This window comes from Strigops habroptila, chromosome Z (genome assembly GCF_004027225.2).
Source record: "Strigops habroptila isolate Jane chromosome Z, bStrHab1.2.pri, whole genome shotgun sequence".
Taxonomy (NCBI): Eukaryota; Metazoa; Chordata; class Aves; order Psittaciformes; family Psittacidae; genus Strigops; species Strigops habroptila.
Window position 1 is genome coordinate 7,400,037 of NC_044302.2, and position 24,278 is coordinate 7,424,314.

Sequence of the window (24,278 nt, forward strand, 5' to 3'; positions counted from 1 at the left end):
GGGGAAATAAATGGTTATTCTAGGATTCACTCTCATTCTTTCTTAAAAGTCTTCTCCAGTAAACTCAAACTGTGCAGCTGATGAAGTGATTTTCTGTGCTGCAAGCATTAAAGGTGCTGGCTAATTTAGCTATCATGATAAATACCTGCTAGGAGCCTATTCCCATGAAAGAGCAAAGAAAAAAGGAAACCTTTTTGGAAAATAGATAAAATTAGTTATGTTTTTATTTTGTATATAAAATATTTTGAGACAAAATAACCTCAGATAATGTGGTACAATGTGGGCTAGTGTGCTATTTCAGGGAAGGGCATGAGATTCAACTTTTATGATATGGACAAGTGGCAATACTATGTCCTCATAAATCTGTCCAGTTGCTGGCACTTGGCTGCAGTGATTAGTGGAGTTGTTGTAAAAGACAGTATGATCTTACTGAGAAAACTATATTAAAATACACCAAACTATTTGATGTGTCCCAGGCTACCTATTGCCCAGAAGGAATGTCAGGAACTTACCAGACATTAAAGACCATTTCACCCAGCAACAACTCCTTAGTGCAAGGGGTAACAGCAGGGTTGTAAGCCCATTGCACAGCTGTCCCACCTGAGGTATGGGGGTCTCAGAGTGCTTATACAGCAGAGGAGAGGAGGGCTGATCAAGCTTCTTTTAATTGGATATGGCCAAAAGCCATATTGATGTGACCCCACATTTCAAGGACTTCCGTTTACCTCTAAGGGTTTATTATGGAGGATTTGGTCAAAGCTCTGCCTGAAGAATTCTCTCCTAGATTCAGGAATTGCAATTGCAGAAAAAACAGGCAATTGCAAACTCACACAGGAGAGGAATCAGTTGGGGAAATCATTTTAGCCATTTGTTGTGTCTCTCCTACATGTATGAAGTCAACGAAAAGTAAGTATAGGCAGGTGGGATACTCCTGGGGCAAAAAGAGAGCATGCCTTTGTTCCTCATGAAAATTCTATCCCATGCTGCCCTCTAAATAGAAAAGAAGCCCATGTTTGGCCTTTTTTGTCCTAGGTAGCAGTGTCACTCATCCTGGGGATGCTAAGTCCCATTTATACCAGCCACTCAGAGACCCCAAGCCTCTTGCCTGGCCTCCAACAGCAGCGCAAGGCAGCTGGGCACAAGGCTTTGCATCACCTCCCTCCCCAGCTCCCTCTTTCACCACACTAGAACTATATATAGATCTGTACAAGAGTTGTTATTATAAATCACCACTCTGAAAATGGGTGCATATAAAAAGAAAAGTTAACTCTTCAGCAGAGCCACTGATTCACAAGTTTTTGCCTTGAGCACATTTTTACAGCCCCTGTGAAAACAGAGGCATTCATGGAAAGTCTGACGCAGCATTAACTCCTGTTGCACTGGGAGTGGTTGCTGAGTTTAAAATGGTCACTGAGTTTTTTCTTCATCTTCCACACAAACCTCGTGTCTGAAAAACCGCACATGACATTCGCATTGCAGGCTACTCTGCTCCCTTTTCCTTGACAAATTACTGCTTTAACTAACAGCACTCCAGTGCCAGGTCCCATGCTTTTAGCAGCAGAGCTACCCACAAGCCCTTTTTGTGGTTCCCTTGTCTAGATCAATTTAAACCCAATGTGACTTTGGCTAAGGGAGGCGTTTTCCAATTGCCTACCACAAAGTGATAAGGGTCTGCTGCCGCAGCTAACTTGCATGCTTCCCCAAATGAGCCCTTCACATTTAGGAAGGTCGGCCGTGTCATTTCTCTAATTTCTAACCACAAAAATGTATATTTAGAAAAGAGCAAGGAAACTTCCTCTACCCTAAGCAATATTGCATAATGATGGAGGAGGAGGATTAGTGCATAGGTTTTTCTTTGAGCAGAATTCTGAGAGATTGGGAGCTGGCAAGCTTGAATAATGACTTAATTCAAATATGCAAAGCCAGGGCTTTCTGTGTGTTTCATATCCTTTTCTGTTTCAGGTTGGTGTTTGCTATGGTAGGTGCAAGCTCTTCTCCTGTTGCCCTTGTCTTAGCCTGTGTGTTTTCTCTGGTGCTGCCCTCCTGGAGAGCTGTGGCCCCTCAAGGATGCTCCTGTCCAGGGCCTCGGCATTTGCCAGCACAGCCTCCTTTGTGCCTGAGCCTCTCCTGGGCTTGTCTGACCACTCCTTCCCTCCTATCCTCCCCATCTCCTGCCCCTCGCTAGGTTTTAAAGAGATTTAGGCGTTGCTGTTATTACAGTTGCACTCCTGGGCTCAGAAGTCTGAAGTGTTTAAACGCAAATGCCAAGAATAATAACAAATGGTCCTAAGCGCCCTTGGGCTGAAGCCGCAGCTCAGCAACAAGTTTCCAGACCCCATGTGACAGGAGGTGGAGAAGCTGAAGAGCAGATCCCTGAGGTCCTGGGCAGAAGGTGCTACCTCAGTGGGGATAGTGGGTGGCACGTGAGGTGTGGCATGGCGAGGTCTTTGTGCTGGGTTTGTGCGTCACTGATCTTCTAAGGGCTCATGGCTGTGAGATGTAAAAGAACCACATGGCCAGTTTCAGAGCATGTGAAGCTAGTGTCAGGTCACCTGGGTTTCTGGTGAGGAGTCATGCTGCCATGAAAGGGACTGCGGCTCCCCAGAGATGCTGGGGAGCCCACTGCATTGTTATGTCAAATACAGAATCTCTTTGAGCCCTCTTCAGCACAATGAGACAGATCATTTCGGCTACTTTGTAGTGTTTTCTGGCAAGTCCTTCCTCAGGGACCTCCCTTTCCTCTGAAAGTGCCTATGAAGCCAGCCACATTGGGGATGGAGACTATATCTGGTGGTAGCTACCTAGCAGTTAGGTGTTGAACTGTATAATTAACCTCAGCAATCTGTCCCTCTGGGCCTGTCATGCCTATTGGAAAACATGGCTGAAGGTCTCTGAAATCCATGATTTCAGCACACACACAGCGCTGACGAGGTTCACCTGTGTCTCTCTGGATGGTGCTTCTCAAACTTGACTCTGCAAAGTCCACCCGTAGCAAAAGGAAAGCTTTTACCATCATGGTCATCCAAATCTGAGAAAATTTTGCTAGGTGAAAGGTTGTAACAATAAAGAGCTACAAATAATCATACGTGGTTGTACTGAATACACGAGGGCTGGAGATTTAGAAGAAATACATAGTGATTAGGCCTGGTTGGGAATTAAACCATCTTTCTGTCAAAAAAATTAAAAAGTTTGCAACTTATCTATTTTGCCTGGCCTGGCTCAGGGTATGAAGCAATCGTTGGAGCAAAGCAGACACGGACAGTTCTGTTCATTAAACTTTTAGGAAAGGATGTTACCACTGCCTTGCACAATAGTTGCTAAAAAAGTTAGTTTGAGAATGACTAATTGTGGCAGTGGGAGTGTGATACATGACAGCAGAGCCTTGGATTGGGAACCTTGTTCCCAGCCTTTCTGATGGAAGTTTGCATTTAAATGGTGGTATTGGCATCTCATTTCCAAATGAGATTTTGGAAAAATACTGTGAAACTTCTTTTTGGAAGCCTAACTTTCCCACAGTAACTCAGCAGGGTTTGTCCCTGTTTGCAGCCTAATGGATCAAAAGTTCAATTTCTGCATAGTCTATTACTTGCATACTCAATAAAATAGGATGCATGAATGGCTTAACTTTTTTTTCTTTTTTCCCCCACTAAATGCAATTTTTCCCCTCAGAGATTACTGAAAATTACTTTTTCAAGTCAGTACGAAGGCTTATCAGTCCAGTGGTGTTCAGATCCCATATTAACTGCCTCACATTACTGTGAACAAGAACTGCTGTAGAAACCAATGGACTAAGAATGTAAAGTACATACTGCTGATGTATGTCCCTTCAGTAACCCTTTCCCTTCGTAGGTACCTGATAGACTCCTCTTTCACCAACAATTCTATCTTATTTTAAAGAACATTATATTATAGAATTTAAGCTTTCCTAATGCTTTGGGGCTGCATCAGTCATAGTGTTTGTGACTGATGAGCACAGAGAGCAAACACTCCGCACTAAGGAAACATGTAGAAAGATTGCTTTCACAGCATGCTCAGGGCATATTAAAAAAATTATGTTCCAGCACAAAAGGAAAAGAATTTAGCCTGTGCCTGTCAGATTGCTTTAAATATTTTATTTTGCCTGTCTTCAGAATCAGTGAATCCCAGAAGAAGCCATCCCTTGGGGCCCAGCCCTTCAAGGGTATGGCATTCTTCAATCCCATTGATTTTAGTGGACCTTGAAGGCACTTAATACTTCATAGGCTCAGCCCCATGCTGTAGAAAGGTTGCTCTGTGTGTGCTCACCTATTGCAGCAGCCAGGAGATCTAATACCCTTTGGTTTAGCTGACAAAGGGAATATAGGCAAGCTCAAAATAAAAACAAGAAAAAGGTTTTTAATAAAGCAGTCTTCCATAGGTTAAGTTACCAAGGGATGGGCTCTACCATCCTATAAAGACTGCACAAGGACTCTTCTTTCATTTCCAAAAAATGTTCATGAAGACATCGTGGGTTGCATGCAGGAAGTGCAAAGCCAAAGTCTTCTGTCTGCAGTACTGGAATGGATATGGAGCTGAGATGGTTCATGGAAGATCCTTTTGCCCTTAAGAGATCTAGAGTATCTGAACTGAAAAAAAAGCCAAACCCAGACATGTCAAAAGAACATCAGCTTTGAAAACTGAAAAGGTTAAATGCCTCAGTTTTTCTTTCTTACAGGACTGTAAGTTGTCTTGTGTGCGTGTGTCTGTTTTCACCGTCATCAGTCATAGGTTCCTTATGTGGGGCATATGTAGTCATTCAGTATTTCTTTTTATCACCATCACTCAACAACTAGTCTCAGACCTTACGTAGAAAGGCTTCAAATACTGCAGTGCTTTGTGCACTATGTGCTTCCTCCTCGGTGTTGCTGCCCATCCTTCTCCCCATCATGCAAGGGCTCCACAGAAGCTAATGAATGCATTTTGTTTCCTTATGAGAGGAGGAAACATCAGCTCTGCTGTAGAGATGAAGAAATGAGGCACACAGCAGTGAAGGTCAAAAGTTTCCATTTACTTTTGGTGCCCAGTTTGAGACACCTAAGCATGGTTTCTCAGAGCTTGGTTTCATCTCATGCAGGTGGCAAAGGGCAGTGTGCCTCTGATGGGCTCCTGCCACCCTGTCCCCAGGGCCAGGGAGCTGGGCTTGGCTTCTTAGACCACCCATAAGGCCATTGCCTCATGAGAATGACCACACACTGCAGGAAAATAGCAGAAAAATGCCACAGCACCACTAAAATAGCCCTGCTCTATTGACCTGGTATAGAGTGTATGGCAGAGCATGATGGGTTCTGCCTTCGTGCTGCTTCACATGAGTTATAGGCACTCTGGCAGCTTTCACACACTGGGAATTCTTCTCTCTGGTGTGATCTGAGGAAGAGAAAACCAAGTTTCCAGGGAGATGGATGTATTTTTGAATAAAAACACTCTTTATTATAACCCAATGCCTTTGGGTGCCCTGCCCTTTGTTCATCATAGTATTTAGGCTGGAGAAGAGCCTATTGCTCTTGTACTTTAATTATCACTATAAATCTTTTAATATTAATTTCTTATTATAGCTCTATGTTTAACATGTGATATTGTAAATACACTTTCAGATTAGCTTGCTGAATGGAAAAAAAAGGTCTGTTTTTAAAAAGTTCCTCGAGACATGTTTCCCTAAAGGACTGTGTGACATGTGGTTTTGGGGGGGTTACTCCAGTTCAGTTCACTTCCTAACATGTACTAGGATCTTTTTAACCTTTCACAGAACATAGTAACATTAACCCATGTCTTCTCCCCACACTTGTACTGGTGCTGACCATTTGCTTATTTGAAAAAGAAGTCACTAGATGATGCTACCAGGTTGAAAGGCATGTTTAAACCCAATTTTCCCCAAAGACAAATGATCACATAGAGGTTAGAGGAGGGATAGACTGAGTCCTCTCTTTAAACCACATAGAGTCAACCTTTACATGTCAGTCAGTTCCTAACTAATGACCTATAAGTTGGTGGTCTCAGTCAACTGCTTGCACCTTGCCATTTGCAGTGAGGGTATGGGTACTTTGTAAGTATGAGCAAATTACAGAGTACTGGTGTGTCATCATGAAGGACACTCTCATTGATAGGCAGAAGGTGGGACAAATATCAGACACTTAGAAATACCTGAAGATGGCAACACTAGGAAGGGGGCTCGGTTCTCCAGGGAGCTCTCCTTTTGTGAGGCTGCTGCCTCCAAGCTCAGACAAAAACCATGAGCTGCCAGATCTTCTGCTGGAACAACAAAATTACTGGGAGAGGAACCAAAAGCAAACCAAAGCAAACCCCCAAAATGAACTACTATTCTGATCCAGTCGCAGTTCCCATGGTCTTAAGTTTGCCTGCAACAAAAGCACACATATATCAGTCTGATAATGTTAGTTGCGGCCTGGACAAAAATACAAATAAGCCACACAGAGCGAGGCATTGTGTATGCAAAATAAATCCGTGTGCAGAAGCAACAGAATCAAAGACATGCTGCTGACAATAGTTTGCCCTGAAATAAAAAGTAGGTCTGTCTGTGGGCACCAAGGAACATACTTATTGCCTTCCTTCCATCCTGCAGAGCTTTTTAGTAGAGCGAATACTGATCTCACTCAGGCAATTTACATGAGCGGAAGTGTGACAAACGGGGACAGTCCCTACCTTGAAGTAACAGGCCACAGAAGGGAAGTTTAGCAAAAATAGGAACCATTAATAGTCATTCCATCTCACTCTGTGAAGTTCACTGAGGTTTAATTAAAGCACTGATATGTTTTTGACTGACCTTATTTTCATACGGGATAATCAGTAAACTCATTATCATTTTTTTAAGCTTGGTTTTGAACCTAGCTAATTAGAACTCTGTGGGTCAGCATCTAAGTTAAATAAAGACAAGGAGGAAAAGTCCAAGATCTGCATATTTTAGATGTTACCTGCAAAGGCAAGTGGTCATCAGTTAATGCCGCCAGCAGAAGGCTGAGCTGGCACGGATGGGTGATGTTCCGAGCACCAGCCGTGCGGTGGGGACAGGACCTAGCTGAACCTCTATCTTTGTCAATCAGGGCATCAAAAATAGCTCAAACATCAACTTTCTACAGCTGAACCCTTTGAACTCCTGAGCTGTACCAAGCAGGTCTGGAGAAGAGCAGGGCACAGATTTCATATAGCTCCTGATTGCACCTGCAGTTAGCATGTGGGGAGTGAATGAAAGGACAAGAGGAGCACCAGTTTGCAGTACTGGTGTTTCCAGCAGGGAAACACGACCTTCTCTGTGTTCAATGGAGTGCTCAGCTGCTCCTGGGACAGGCCCCTGCCCATCTCTGTCTCCAGCAGTCAGAATCACCAATGGTTTAAATGCTGGGGAGGAAACGAATAATTATAATACTTAGCACCTGGCTTGCACTTTGTGCATTGACAGCACTGCACAGCCATCAGCTAATGAACTGAACGAGGTGTTCAATTACACAATGATTGTTAATGCTCAGTTAAAACCTACAAAACTGAGCACCAAATGGTAGAGCTGCAATTTCAGCTGGCGGCTTGTAGGCACTTCCTTCGTAATCGTGGATGGTGCTTAGCAATACTTAAAACAAACTATTTCTCCTCTTCCTCTAGCTTTTCCTGATGTTTGTGTGTAATGGCCTGTTCTTAAATGAGCCTCTCCTTTTCTGGGAGCTTGTAAATCTTATGTTGTAAGACTGGGTATATGTGAGGTATGCTAGGCAGGCTGTTGTTTTTCTTAGGAGAAGGCTGTGTTGCAAGGCTTTGCCAAACCCATGATCCACACACACACACACACACACAAAAAAAGTCCAGTCTGTAAAGTAACTAAAACATTCTGCAAACTCTTTATATCTAACATAATTGAAACCTGACCAAGTCTTGAGTTTCTTTATAATTCAGAATTTGACAAAACCTTCAGCACCTCTTTGATACACGCAGACATGCAGACACATGGTTATAATAGCCACATGATCAGCTGCAAAACTAATGGCTGAAGCATGTGATAAATTGCATTTATTCTTCACCTTTAGCTGCTTCACCCATATGTTGGCCATCTCCTTTGCCCTGCATGCAGTGATCCATCGCCGTGGGGCTACCTTTCCCATGCTGCTTCTCCCCACAAGAGCTGCTTTGTGCCTTTCAACAGCCAGCCATAAATCTGCCTCTTCCTTTTCATCCTGGCAACATGACAAGAGCCCTCCATCCCTGAAGGCAGAAAATTCCCATTGCTGAAGAGTCCTTCCCCACCAATTCTCTCTGTGCTTCAACTGTTCCCAGCACCAAGCTTTTATCTCATTGTACGCGCTGGGTGGGCAGGGCTGTCCCCGTCGTGATGGCTTTAGCAAGCACATGGGAGTCCAAGGACTTCCTCAACAAGAGGGATTTAGCAGCTCCCATGGCTGCCTAAATCTTCTCCACATTGTCCCAGGGTGGAGGCACAGGCTGTGCATATAATTCACCATGGGTATGCAGAGACAAATTAACTAATGTGCTTTCTCCAGATACTGCTGTTTAAAGAAACTCACACTTCTGTGTCTGCAAACATCATTTTATCCTCAATTTTATGACCTTAGATGATAAAACTGTTTGAAAGTGTAGCTTGCTGTTATTTCCTTCCGTTAATCCACTTTGCACTGAACTGACAACATTTTCCCCTCTTTTTTGCTCTTGTTGCAGAGCACCCAGAGTACAAGGTCATTGGGGGGGATGCATACTGTTGTCTGTTTATGTGAAGATGCTTTCTGATGCCTTAAGAAGCAAAATGAGGTGGCTGATGTTATGAAGGTTAACAGGGGGCTTCATATCTGGGTGAACAAGAGCTCACAAGAAGAGACTTGATGCCTCTAGCCATCACAGCAGCAGTGTTTTGCTGCTGCCAGCAGTGTGGGGACTGTTACCTGTCTTGTATTAAATGACCTTTTTTCAGATCAGCCATTGCATTGCACTATGCATGTGTCTGGTCTTTCTTTCTGGACACGGTGTGGAATTTGTTAGATGTTGCTTCAGTAGTTATCTGTAAGGGATTGAACAAATTTTACAGTCACGGAAAGGCAAAGCAGTAGGAACTGCTTTCTTTCTTTAAAGAAAGAAAACAATTCTTTCTTAATTTGAACTACCAAACTTGATGGCAGATGTAACAAAGTAACCTCTGCCTTGCAGAGAGGCATTAGCAATGTTTATGTATCCCTAATTTTGCAGACTCTGAAGACACACAGTGCTGCAGTCTGACTGAGATATCTGCATGCATCAGAGCGCTGCAAGACTTCAAAATATCCCTGCTGTAGCGAAGTATTTATGGCATTTGGAAGAAGGGAGAGGGACACAAAATTCCAGGCGTCTAATCCTGTCCCTGCTAGTGAATTACAGTGTGACTTTGGGCAACGCATTTCCCTTGCTTTTCTATTTGTGTTCAGCCTGTGTGACTGCAAAACGAGTGCCACAGGACTTACCTGTCTTCCGGATGAGCTGGCAGGGATGATGAATTCATCCCCAGGCTTTGCGGCTGCCTGGCAGACCCTGGTCCCCTTCGTGCTGCCCTTGGAGCAAACCCCTGGAGCCCCAGCCCCGCACACAGTCAGTACTGTCCCATGACACTGCAGCCCTCGTGTCCGGCTCCCTCCAGCCCCAGGCATTCACAGGGCTTCATTTGCTCCCCAAGGTTAGGTTTCCTTCCCACAACAGTAGTGCAACTTTCCACACTCACCTTGCACCAGGCTTCCCACACCAAGTCAAAACGGACAATGATCCCACTCACTTATTGATCATAAAAAGCTGCAAGGTGCGCAGTGCTTTTCCCTACTGCTGTGCATACGTGGCACAGATTAGAAATATAACCCTGGAAAATAATTCATTAATTAGTTGAAATTGTATTAATATAATAATGGAAGTGATTTTTTCTTTTTTTCTCCTTTTGGCTGGGGAATAAACAAGAATACTTACAAGTGTCTTTTACAGAACAAAGCAATGGAAGCAGCGGAGGAGATGGTGCTTTTAATGAAATGTGTATACTTCTAAAATGCACTACGGATGCATATGCCAGCTAATAAACAAAGGGCTGAAAATCTGTCTGATCAGCAAGTTTATGACTAGCTACTAATTAGGTGTATCTCATTTAGGAAAACCCACTCGCCTGCCTGAGTTTTGTTTGGGGGGAAAGGATGGGGACAAGGAGAAGGAGGCAGCTGTGCTTGGAGGAGCAGCAAGAGTGACGAGAGAAAGCAAGTTTGAAGCAAATCTCTCTCATCCTCTATCCCAGACTTGAAGGCCAGACCCATTAGCATCTACTCCATTAAACTCTGGTTTTTAACCTTTCCCTTATCCATCCTGGAGTTATCTCAATATCTGCCAGTGCAGCACAGGGAGAAATCTCCATCAGAGAGGGCGGTGTGACCAGGGACTGGCTGGGCTCCTAACTGTGAACTGTGGGGCTGAGATCCAACCTTCTCCATAGGTTAAGGCACCAACACGTGTTTTACACATAGCTGGAGCAGTGTAAGGAAAGCAGCCCTGCTTTTGGTAGTAGTGAATTAAAAAGAGAGCAGTGCAGGTTCCAACCGCAGCACAAAGTGGTCCTTAAAAAAAAAAAGTGGTCTTTGTAAATGAGACTTTCTTGGCTTGCTCATTAAAATAAATGGAAGCAAAGAGATTAATAATGAAGTAACCCAAGCAAATCAGACAACGTAGCCTGTCTCACATCCATTTCAATCTGAAGTTCATTTTGGCTTATGCATCTGCATCTGAGTGAGTTTTCCTGGTTGACGAATGATAGCTCACATCCAGGTATTATTATTCTCTTTCTCTTTTTATGCTCAAAGAGTTTTAGAAGGCATAGTTTTGGAAATACCCATTGTCTGAGCCCCAAAATATATAGGTAGTTTCTAAATTGATTTCTGTAGACAGATGCTATTTCCATTTCATTTCACTTGAGAAGCCACTTGGTGGCTGTGACAAACAACAGTAAAATACCATGGCAAAATAAAAAACCAAAAGAGCTGATGACAATTTTATACCTAGACAAACAGATAAAAGTAAAGCCATGTACTTTCTCTTATACACCAAATTCTGCATGAGACATCAGATTCTCAGACCATGCTGAACACTAAAGCAGTAACCTAGAGAAGCACCTTCCCATGTGCTTAGCACATAAATAATCCCTATCAGAGTGTTCCCTCGTATGCCCATGGTTAAGAACATGCTGAAGTGCTTTGCTGTGCGGGGTCAGCATGTTTTGCAGTCCTGCAGCCTACCCCTGTGAAATCTGGAAGCCTTGAAGGCCTGTCAAGGTGAGATGAGATTCCCACATGCCTGCTTTCTGCTCCAAGGTCTCTGATGCTAACGGGCTGCACAGCACAGCTTTGGGTCTGGAGACACTGCACCCAGCCTGCAGGCTTCCTACTACAGCAGGGAGAGTGGCAGAGCCCCAGAGGTGGCCCTGATAAAGACATAAGTGTGAATAAATTAAATAAATAAGCTCTCATTAAGTGCTACATATTCTGTATGGTCGAACAGGGACAGTGGCTGCTGGGAGCTAATACATGATGCTTTTGCAGTGATGAGCAGCATTACCCAGTCTGGCTCCTGCTGTTGGGGATAGAGGAGTGGCTGGCGGCGCCCCCACCTGAAGGATGGGGACCGGGTTTAGATGCCACACTTGGGCATCTTCCAGCCCTACTGCAAAAGACGTCTGGTTTGGAGAGGGCTGCGATTGCTTCCCTGCTCAGCAAAGGTTCAGGAAGGCATTCCTGGAGGTGACTTGACTGAATTCCTGCCAAAAGGATTACGCTAATGCGGCTGGGATTGCATAGCGTTATTAATGGTGCGGTAGGGTTTGTAGAGCTTTGTGCAGGAGTCTTTTATTTATTATTTAATTCTAAATAAACAAAATAAATAAATCATATCACTTACTCGCTAGACTGGTAGGTGCAATGGAAAAGCAAAGATGGCTGGGTAATGTCACATTTTAGCCTAATAGCTGTACAGTTTCATATCGTTTACACTGTTTGATGTTTAGCTGCACCTGTATCAGAATATTAAAAACATTAAAAAAAAATTAGTAATTAAACCCGGATTTCATTATTATCCAGAGCATACAAATTCACAGGCTGCTTGTATTAAACATAATACAAATATCATACCATATGTAATTGTACTCACACTAATTGCACATTCTGGCACATTATGGGGTAATGATGCTTGAAGTTACCAAACAGTTCAAAGATCAAAGGCCAGGCAGTCAAAGATTTTAAAATAAAGATCCTGATTTGTGAATTTATGATAATGTGCTAAATCTGACCTCTTCCCCTCATATAAATAACTATATATAATTATATAATTATATCATAAATAGCCTGTAGTCCCACAGCAATTACAGAGTTATTCCATGGGTATCTGAGCCCTGATAAGGATGGCAATACCTGGCATGTTCCCCTGCTTCCTGCTCTGCATCTCTAACTTTCTATCATCAGTTGCACACATGAAAATATCCCTTGCCATGGATTTTGCTAAGGCTAGACTTTAATCTCTGGTTGCTGGTTCTGTTTAATTGGTAGTTTGCAGACATAGAAACTCAGGAATATTATTCATGCATCTTCAAAGAGCTGGAAGCCAGGATAGTCTGGTAGGAAGCCTTGCAGAAGACTGAAATGGGAAGGCAGTGTTTTTATCACCTTCCTAATTCAGGAAGAGAGAGAGAGAGCAAGAAAGAGCAAGGCAGCCTGACCAGGAGCCAAAAGGAGATGATTATGTGGTTATCCAGAGGGATTCTTTCTATTACTTGAAAAATCAGAGTGCAGATTTAGAGAGACAGGTTGACGTGCTCAGAAAGATCAATGAATATGAGAGGTTCATTGGTGGCATATGCTTGGGTTTAGACGTAAGTGGCAGCTTCAGAGGTGGTGACAGCAGAAAGGAGGGAAAAAGCCGACGGTCAGTGGCAAGCCCTGGGATCTGCACTCGCAAACAGAGTACCTTTCCTAGTGAGAAGAGGCAGCACCAGGGCCTTGAAGCAGCAAAGTTTGGATGAGATTTCAGCCATAAATGTCAAGGAGTGAATTTCAAGAAAAGCACAGGAAACAAGCATGCCTGAGAGAAGCTCTGGTGAAGCTTGGGATGTGCTGGCAGTGGGAAATGGTGAGGAAGGGGCTCAGTGGTGCCCTCAGAAACATTTGCAAAATGCAAACAAAAACCTCACAGCTTCCTGGGGAGCAAGAGGTTTTTTCAAGTATAAATGTTTGCTCACATGGTTCTTTTATTAAACTGTCTTGGAAACCCTTGTCATGAATAGTTTTAAGATGCTCTCCCGTTCTTTGCAACTCTTTCATTTACCTTGGTCTGCAATCACTTCAACATGCTCATCCAGCCCGTCATCAGGCAGCAAAGGCACTTGGTCCCATTCTTCAGCAGAAAAGACTGTTCATCTGTCATGCATTGATAGAGTGCGCTGCTGAAGATAGAAGGACTAGAAATATTTTTGTTGGCACAGAGGAAGAGGCTTGGAGAGAAAGTGAGTTAGCGACAATAAAGATAGCCAGGAACTCTGGAACACCGACCTCCAGATGCATCCAGGGTCATCAGAGAAAGTATATCAAATACGTTAACATAGATCGGGAGCCAAGAACTAATTTTAAGGAGGAGTGGAAGATATTATTGCTAGTTCAGTGGTCATTTTAAAGCAACTGAGGCAGTTTCTAACACTATGGAGGTTTTTGCTTGTTTGTTTCACCTACTGTCTTTTGCAGAGGCATTCAGATTTCCAGAATCTGAAAACTTATTTTCCTAATGGTTAGTGGAGTGTCTGTCTGTATCTTATATCTTAACAAGCCATGACCGTGTATGATGATATAAGTAAGGCACACACTTCAGGGCAGTTTGCAAATAAATTTTGTGATGGCCACCAATGAGATTCCAGAAAGTTAACTGTGGTTGCAGATTTAACTATAAATGGGTTGTTTTAGGAGTTCTTTAGGAGATCCTTTTTTTATGTATTTTGTTACCAAGTCCACATGCACTAATGGATGCTTCAAAGCAAATTGGAGCAGATTCAGTACTGAGCATCTGACCTGATCTCTGCTCATTCTGAGTTCTGAGTAATGCCTTTATTGCCTTCTTATGATTGCATTCATCTTCAGGTTCTTCTTGGTTTAAATATGGAGGAATCTTTGGAAAACTGCAAGAAGAAATATATTTTATATTGCTAACCATGAGATACACATCTAAAGTGTCAAACTGAAAAGTATATGTGATAAAAGAATATAAAATTTTATGCTAAATCTAATGTATAAAATAACTAATCAGACAAGCAGGAATCCAATTAAAATATTACTGTGAAAAAATTTGAGACAAAGGATGAAGAACTTTAGTTAGTTAGTTAGTTAGTTTCTTGTCTGAAGAAAAAAATGCTGCAGTGGATTCAGACAGAGGGCATAATGATGATGGGTCAGAGGAGAAAGCAGTAAAAGAACTAGCCATGGTTAGGTCCAGAATTACAGTCCAAGTGATTCAGCAGTACTCAAGATTCCAGGGGATTCAAAATGCAGACACTGGGTTGGGGGGGGAACACCAAAAGCATTTTAAAGCAAATAATTTATTCAAGTGTTTATGCATATATGAATGTGTGTGTGAGAGAGTGTGTAAACACATATTTGTACATGTATATCCATATATTCATGGGAGCATGCCTGTGAATGTAGATCTGTGCAAAAGATGACATTAACCTCACATTCAGGAGTAATGGCATCCATGTGAACAACTGCTCTGCAATGAGACAGTACTTGAGCATCGTAAATTGCAAAGAGTTCAAAAGCTAGGGGGCTGATATAAAAATTAGGAAATTAAGACTAATCAGGTTATTCAGATGGAACTATTATATTTCATTCAACCTGCAGTAAACATATGGATTAATCAGCCAATAAGACCACTGAGGAAAAGACTGTGGCTCATGCTCTGGAAAAAAAATGATTTCTTTTAATTTTTTTGTAATTTCTACTTGTTCATGGGCATGAAACAAATATTTATATGAATGACTGACCAATTTGCTGGTAAAAGTTTGAAGTGTGGTTCAACTGATCATCGCTGATGGGTTTTTCACTCTGTTCTTTATTTTGAAGATAAACTGTGGTAGTTATTTTCTTTGTTGGTTAAAGTCTGCCACTTCAAGCGCTCCATATGCAATTTACACAGTGAAATAATGAGCTCATGTAAAGACTTATTATAAATCCTAAGCCTTGCTCAGCTCTCCCTATGGAATGCCACGCAGTCCAGTGGTGCATGAGTTCTGGGGTAAGCATGGTCAGTGCCTTCCACGGCCTGTGCAGGGCTTAAGTGTGAGTGCCTATTTGTGCAATGGCATTTTTAGCTCAGGTTTTGGGGACGTAAGCTGCTTCAGTACTTCAAAAAACAGGGCACCTTCCTGGTTTCAGATTCTAGGGTATTTTTGTCAAGCCAGTATAAAGCAGATGCAGCAAGGCAATAGTTCATATAGAGTGTTGGTAGCTTCCAAGAACATTCAGGAATGAGGTCAGAGAAGTGGTGGTGTAAACAACAGCTTTATCCTTCCACCTTGCTCTGGGAAATGCTGCTGTAGGGGTACAGGTAAGATTGCTGCTGTACCTCACACACCCTTGGTCACAGCCTGATGTGCTTGGGCTCTTGGTGAAGAGGAATTTGCCCTGGAAATCACCTGTCGTGACCTATAGAAAGGGATGATATACTCAGCTGAGGTCCTCTTTGAGATTATCCTACAGGGAAATGGACAGATGGGACTTCGTGCAGAGTTGTGCAAACGAAGGAGACAAATCCAGGATAACTGTGAGCTGGGTAGGATGGTATAGAAGTGCTGGAAAAGAGAGAAAAAGGAGTTGTTCTCTGGTTCATTTGCATGGTGTGGTTATGCACTCACAAGTGTAAAAATGTTGAGGAGGAGACAGCAAACTGACATTTGCAGGCATTGATGTGTAATGAAGTGGCTGCAGAACGGGCCCCTTTTCTTTGCCAGCACAACCCCAAAGCCGCAAGCACAGAGGCGAAGGCAGAAAATGTGGGTCTCTCAGCATTGCCTGTATTTACACAAAGAAATTTCACTTCACTTAAAGCTTCCTTGGGAATACATGGGAAGGGGTAGTCTGCAGCAGAGGATGCTGTCTCAGCCTTACATAAATACCTGTAGAATTACTCAAATAGTTCATTAGTAGCTTATGAGTTTTTGTGCTTGCATTCCTCACTAGCTCTAATTGCAAGGATGTTGATACGCACTGCATCCGACCGGAGCCGGCTAACAGATTCTTTGCTCTATTGCCCCATTAAATGAGGTGTTACTGTATTTGACTCAAGCTGAAAAGGATCCCTTCCCATTTAGTAAAGAGACCAGCTAGGGCTGACCTAGCTGGGGACAGATTTCCTTCCAAATCTCAAGAAGTCCTCCTGAATATGAGATGTTAATTGTGGCAGGAATTAAGGATTAAACAGTCATGGCTTCAGGTTACTATTGGGAACTGAAATCAGGATTACAAAGGAAACTGGGCCATGCCCTCACAATGCTATTACCCCAGTTCTTGGATCTAAAAAACCTTAGAAACTCATCCTTGGTGACCAATAAAAACTAGTCTAAATTGTGCTTACTGAGGCCTGAGGAAAAGAGTCATAATTGTGCAGCCATAGTTTGGACACCTTTCAAAGCAGACGATAACATCAAGGACAAGAGAGTGAAATTTGGCCCTGATTTATACCTCTGCAACCTTAATAAGTGTCAAAGCTCCAGCATTGGCTGTACATTGGGCCACAACCTCATCTCTGCCCAGGAGAGACAGACCCCATGCCAGAGGCCAGATACTGGTGCCTGGAGTCACTGCAAAGAGACCAAATATGGTGCAAAGCATTTTCCCTTGGGCAATGAGAGAGCCAGATGAAGTCCTTGTGGAGCGCAGCCTCAAACCTAGGTTAACTGTTAACCTCAATGGCTGCATCCCCTGCAGGCAGGTACAAGGCTGTATTCTGCTCCCAGGGGATGAAATCCAGCTTTAGATCCCCCATAGCATCTACTGAAGGGATCAGTGTTAGGGTGATGCCCTCATTCAATTTCCTGGGGGGGGGGATGCTCAGATGGGCTAAATATTGATGATGGTGAGAAACCCTGCACCTGACCCCAGAATACAAAGCCAGAGAGATGAATGGGAAGGAAAAGAAATTCTGTGGTTGAAATTTATGACAAGGTAGCACATACTTAATAACCAATTAAAGCCAAGATTTATTGGGAGCTAAATTACATTTGTATTATAAATAGAACTAGAATATACTGTTACAGAACAAAAGCAAAACATCTTCGCATTTAATATTGTAAAAGACAAAGTAATCTAATGGACCCTAAATGTTAATGGGTGTAAAGATTTACACTTTAATTGCATTTTCAAGTCATCTTATTTTACAGTTTTCTTTTTTCTATGTACATAGAAATCAACAATGCGCTGCAACATTATACTTAGTAGTGGCAAGAGCGACTTAAGGAAACCTGTTATTCCTGTTATTATAGGCAAGATCAGTTTATTACTTATAAATCCTCAGAAACATTTTAATTGAAATGAGCAGTGGACTTTCACTGACCTTGGCTGTATGCATGTGAGACCTTCATAGCAAATTAAGCTGGTGAAAAGTGTGTATGTGGGAAGCCAAGATGGGAGGGAGTGGTAACAAGACAATTTCTATTTGTAAAGCAAACAAATAAACTATATTAGATTTAGGGATTTGCTTTATGGCAGGGAAAAAAAAAATCCTAGCAAAGGATGAAATGTGAAATTACCTCTGATAAAATTATCAAACAATAATACTGTATTTGTTAAAGTATTATCAGCTATAATCCAACTTTGGGATGATATCTGAGGTTGGCATTTTAGGACCTGCTTTCATAGCATGTAGAAATGCTATGAACTTCCCAGAAACTGATTCCTGTGCTCATAAAATTTCTCTTCCAGTTTGTGTTACCACTTCAAGATTCATAAGCTGAGTTACAGTTATAGATGAATCTAACTCATATTACATTTGAAAAAATAAATGTGCACTAAAAGTAATTAAAGCATGTTGGTTCATGAATAATACACCATTTTACTACTATTTGCAGAGTATAATGAGACAAGCTACTAAATTGACAATGAATGCTCTATTATGTGATTGCCAACTGTTTTATAAGATATTGAACAGATTCATTTATTCTATCATCGTGTGCATTATCAAGCTATTGCTTTTTAATAAATTAATTTCTCCTGTGTCTCCAGAGCCTTACTTTGAAATCTGGCTGAAGGCATAAATGAAATTAATTCTGTGGTCTGAGTTTAACTGCCAGCGCTGGGTGACTTACAAATATCACGTCGCAGTTGGCAGCCACCGCACAAGGGGATTTCTATTGCGTGGCCACAGCAGCAGCACGCTGGCCCCGGTGGAGGGGCTTGGTTGCAATGGGAAGAGATGCCTTTTAATAGCCAGCTGACAGAAATAGTCGCCTCTGCAGGGTAGGGCTCTCTGACAGCTCTTGTTTATCAGGGGCTCTCCTTGCCAGTCATCCCCCTTCCTCTGCCCTTCACCCCCACCCACTAACATGCCGTAAATTGACCCTTTAATTGTTCAACAGCCTAAACCTGGTGACACCATTCATTGACTGTAAAGCAGCACTTAATCCCTGGTTGGGTGATAGTGTCATTAGGAAAGTAATGTGATTGCGGAGAAGAATCTCCCATCTCGGCTGCGGCTGTGTTGGAGGAGAGGATTATCCGTGAGCCCTCAGCTGAGGCTGCAACAACATGTAATGTCCATGCAGCCCCGATGCTGCAGAGCTATTTCACTCCATTGTAAACAACTTCTAATTGCGGCTGTTGACAGGACTCACCGTGTATAACCAACCCTGCTGCAATGTTATTATTTCTGAAGGGAGCCTTTCTCCGTATTTTTAACAATAAGTCTGACAGGTGTCATATTAAAAACAGGGCTTAATTCTAATGCAACTATTCCCACCCGCCTTTCCCTTTTCATTTTTGTGCCTCTGTAATGCATGAATTTCTCCTGCTCATAAAGATTAAAGGAACAGCTTTGCTGGAAGGAAAATACTTCTGGTTTGTTTGTAGTCCAGGTACATTCAAGATGGTCTCAGTACCGGCTCCCTTTCTCATCTCTTCTCCAGCCATGCCGGCTCAGTGCTGGGAGGGAAAGAGAGAGAGAGAAATAAAGCCTTCCCTTGGATGAGAAGTAATTCAGGATCCATCGAAGTGAAATTTCAGACTTCTTTTGAACTGTGACCCACGGCCGCCGGCTGGGCACTCCGTGGGCTGTGCAGCCTGTGATGCATTGCTGACTGCTGTCCACCAGAGACCGAGCCCAGGCCAGCAGTTCACTTATAAGTTTACACTGGATTTAAGTCAAAATGCTAAAACGCTGGTGTTCAATCACTGCTAACTGTGTGCTCGGCAGACAGCTCCCAGCAGACTCTGTGCTTGTAAAATCCAATACACCACATAAAGTAAGGGTTTATGGAGGTGCAAGGGGTTTAGAAGACATTTTTTCTTCCCCCCTTCCCTCCTGCGTGGTTTCTTGTGATGCCGCTTTTCAGGTGCTGGGATGGCTTCAGCTGCATCCTGCACATAGACCAGGCAGCAGCACACAGCACAGAGGGCTATGTACAGAAAGGCAGTACCCATCTCCAAAACCTTTCCCCATGTCTCCTGCCCTTCCTCTCAGGCTGCCTGCAAAAGCCAAAGTCCATTTTAAAGCCATTAGTTACATGTTGATGGGATGATCAGAGTCGGTACCCACGTGGCTCTCATGCCCTTGCTGCCTCTCTTCTCCTTTTGCGAAGAGCCGACACATTTCACGCCTGCAAGCATCACACGCGTTTCTCAATCCCCACTAAGAACATTACAGAGCTGCTCAAACTGCCGCTGTTAAAGGCTAACGCCAGCTCAAGGGAAAGGGTGCCTGCTTTGCCCAGAGGGATCAGGGAAATCCAATGTACAAAGCCCTTAATTTAGACTGTGCGCTCATACCCACGGGCTCTGCACCAGACCCGCATCAGCTTTCCATGTGAACAATGCACACGGTGCAGACTTCAGCCCCAAAGCATTGAGCTTTTATAACAGTTCTTTCAAAAGAGTGAAGATAACCAGCCCAAATAGTCTCACCGGGCATTCAGTGATCTGTTCTGTACCCCCTTCTGGTAGATGATTTTCTGGGACTCCAAAAAATATATATTATTTCTTCTCCCCCCCCCCCCCCTTTTTTTTTTGTATAAGCAACTGCCCAGCAAACTGGTAAGAGCCCTTTTTAATTAGATAGTGAAGTTGTATGGGTAATGTTCCATATAAAAGGTCCATAAACCACAGTAGAATTAATAAAATGACTGCTTCTCATTTAATTCAGGTCCGCGAAAGGGATCCGTATGTCTTGCTTTGGTCTGTTTGTAGTACTTCTCTCTACCACCCAGCCATGAATTGATTAAAATCACATTCCTCACTTAAAACTGGAGACCAGTTGTTAAGAGATACTGGATAGTAATTAAGGTCTGTGCAGAGACACATGAACCCCCATAAAAAAAATACCAAAAGGAATCATTGTGCATCGCTTGGATTATATGCAAACACAGCTCATGTTGACAGCTACCTCTGGATGACTCCATCAGTACACACTTTATCTCCAGCTGTCCAAGTAATTTTCCCAGGATTTCGCCCCTCTTTTTCACTCCTCTCCACACAGATGGATTAGAGCAACAAACGGTTTACATGCTGCACATCATTAGCTATCCTCCCTCACTACCCAGCAGATAACAACTGGGCTCTATCATCAGGACATTCATAACACCTTGACACTTTTACAACTATGCTGTTCTCTGCCAGAGCAATCTTCTCTTTTAAAGCATGAAGCTAATTCACGAAACACCCGTTGGAAGGTACTCTGCAAACGCAACAGAGGTGGGGGAGAGAAGAAAAAGTACAGCCCAGAAAAGGCATCTAGTAAATAACATAGTTAGCACTGTAAAAAAATAAAAATCAAGAGAAAAGCAGCACATTCTTTCTCTCTGAGATATCTATTTTCCAATTGCCTCCATCCCATGGTGAAGGATATAAGCAGACAGCCATGCATCTGTGTGCCATATTTCAGTGCTTCCATCATGGTGTCATCCAGGCATCTTCAGTGCCTGGCATCAGCGTGGGTCTCCGTAGTTGCAGGCTGAAGCAGGCAGACACATCGGCTGCGAAGGTCCCTGCTCGGGAGCTGTGCTCCTGGCAGTGGTTTGCTGCTTCCCCTGGGGATGGGTTTCTCTAAGGAACCTCTTTACAAAGGGTTTGCTTCAGGGATTTGGTCAGTAGTGTGTTTACTGTTGGGTATTACCAACAGTTTTCCTGAACTGCCTCCAGTCTCAGGGCATCCTGACTCTCTAAAAGATTTGTTAGTAAAACAATGTATTCCCTGCATAGGTTAGGATCCTGCTTCAGAGACCACAGACATGGACTTAACATTTAGAATAAAATAGAATCCTACATCAGTCACTGCAGATGGAAATACATTTTAGTAGCATTTTCCAAGCTTTTCAGCATGCCCCCTTGCTGCCCCAACCATACATTTTAATGTATAGTACACGCTTGTTTAAAAAAGAAATACATAAGGAGAAAGAGTAATTACCATAGCTTAAATTCAGCCTGATAAGAAGGGCTTGCACAGTCTGAGCAGCTGTTCCACTGCCATTCAGATTATGAAAATATAATCCTAGAGAACCTTGTCAAGATAAATACAGAGCATGAAATGTATAGGCAATTTTTCCCCAGCCACATATAATGATCAATTCCAAAGCCACAAGTGATACCAAAGGACAAAATAAGATCTGTCTAGACTTTCTCACTTACAAGATATTGATCATTCCAATGGTAAACTGGTTAGTATAAGTGTGTTTGGCTTGAAAGGTCATGAGCTTAACACCTGACAAGGAATTATTCAACCTTGATATAAGTCAAATTATTGCTGTGTTGCTGGAAAGACTTTCTCTAATAAAAATCCCTACCTGGTCTGAGAATATCTGAAATTTGTCTTCCAGATGTCAAAAGAAAAAGTGGGAGGGCGGGGAAAAGAAGTCAAGACTTGGCATGGGTTTGTGCTGGTTCACCCTATGTGTAATTTGGAAGTAGAGGTCCCAGCAGTCAGCTGCTTTCTAGGCAGACCATGGTAACATCTGCTGCATGGACAGCAGTGGAAGCTGTCACTGATTGAAATGGCATCTCCACTCTCCTAAGAGCTTCTGGTGGCTCTTCATTTCCAAGAAGGGGGTTTGCTCGCTCACCTACACATCACTTGCAGATCCAGGGCATACATATAGGGGCAAAAAACACCATTAACATGGGACATGTTGATGTTGGAAGGAAAGCAGAGGGGAGAGGATCAGGCAACGCCCTTCAGCATAGTGGGTGGGAAATGCTCTGCAGCCTCGCCCTCCAATGCCTCCCCTTCAGAAAGTGCTGAGCACTTGTGAGCACTTCACTCTCTGGGCTTTGAGCAGTGCAGCAGAGACGCAGTCCTTACCCAGCCGCCTACTTTTTTTGGGGATAACTTGCGAGTGCTTATTAGGACTATTAGGAGCTTGATGTAAATTTGCTGGATCTTTTCCAAGCACTATAAATACCTGATCTATTTTGCTTTATTCAGTTCTTTTTGTTTTGCTGATATGATACTAGTTAGGGTTAATGGGGTTTGCTTTAATATTAGACACAGGATCACTTAACTACCTTTAATGAACAGTGGAGTCAATGCATTGTGGAGTAATTCACACAGACATTGCTTCAGGTAAATCAACGGGAAAAATGTAAGCCACTCAAATAAATAAATCTGACCAGCTGTAAATGTGCCAAATTTTACACCAAAATATATTTGAAAGCCAATGACTTAGACACATCCAGGATATTAAAATGGAGGGTTTGGAGTCTGTTTCTTTTCAGCTGCTTTTCCTTTTTAATGTCCCCTGCACATCCCTCCTGTGCTGAAATCAAGCTGAGAGTGCAAGAAAAATTATTTTCACAAGTGTTTCTAATAGAAGCAAATGTTTTGCAGCTTTGTGCCATTTATTTTATTTAGAGTGAAAATGGTAAAAAAAAACCCAAAATACAAAAAACAACCTTTTTTATGCTGACTATCTCAACACAGGAGAGTGAAAGACAAGGAGGATGACACAGAGAGAGAGAGGGAAAGTGGAGAGAAAGAAAGAGAAGAAGAGAGAAAAACAAAGAAAGAATGAGATAAAGTAAAAAAGAAACTGAAAGAAAGTAATTTTATCTGAGTTGGAGAAAACTGTGACAATGAATTTCTAGACAGAGTAATGTACTAGTGACAATAACTATTTATTAGCTAGAAATAGGAACCTGACCAACTCAATGAAGTTAGGGGGGTCAGCTTACTTCATACTAATGCAAAACTATGTTAACATTAAGAATGCTTTTACCTTCTAACACTGAAATAGTGAGCTGTGTACAGAGGAAAAACATCTCCCAGATATTCTTTGAAGGAAGGCAGGCAACCTTTTTAAGTACTGAGTTCTTACAAAAGCATGCAATATTTCAGCAATAAGGAATGACAGGGTGTTCATTATCGGTTATTAATGTTTGTCTAAATGGAGCATAAGGCCCAGGCCTTTGGGGGAGTGCAGAGCTCCCAGCGTTGCTTGATTACCACCTCTGTTTAACCCAGCAACACCAAGCTCTGACGCAAAGCTCTGCTGTTGTATACTGGCTGTATGTGAGTACGGATGTACATAAGAGTAATTCTGTTTGGCTGTGAAAAAGGAAAAATAATGCATTTGTGAAGACTGTTGCACAGGTGCCAGAAGTTAATCAGTTTTTCTCCCCAGATGAACTCCAGACAATACAGGGAATTTGACTGTAACCATCTCAACTTGCAAACACTTTGACCCTGCCACTGGTTTTCAGACATTACACTATACCAGGATATGGTCCATGCAGCACAGACTGGACAGAACTTCTAGGAGACATGAAGAGAAGTGGTGTTCTTTCTGAAATAGACCTTATACTTTAGTCCACCAAATGTTTCAGCACAGGAGCGAGCTCATTAAGATATGCTGGCCTTGGGGAAAGAGCTTTCTGCAGATAGTAAAGGAAGACACATGGGCAGGATTATATACTGAAGGCTGCTGCTACACAAGTGGTGCAGCAGGTGTAAGGTAGGCCATATATTCCTTTAGGAAAGACATTGGTATCAGGTAAGGAAGTGGTCAAGTAGTGAGCGGTGAGGCC

The 24,278-nt window shown here is 42.7% G+C and overlaps 1 protein-coding gene across 1 annotated transcript in view; it reads left to right on the forward strand.

Annotated features, from left to right (window-relative positions):
• MAF (MAF bZIP transcription factor) overlaps window positions 1-24,278 on the forward strand; it is a 195,437-nt gene that overhangs the window by 159,630 nt on the left and 11,529 nt on the right. The window lies entirely within an intron of this gene.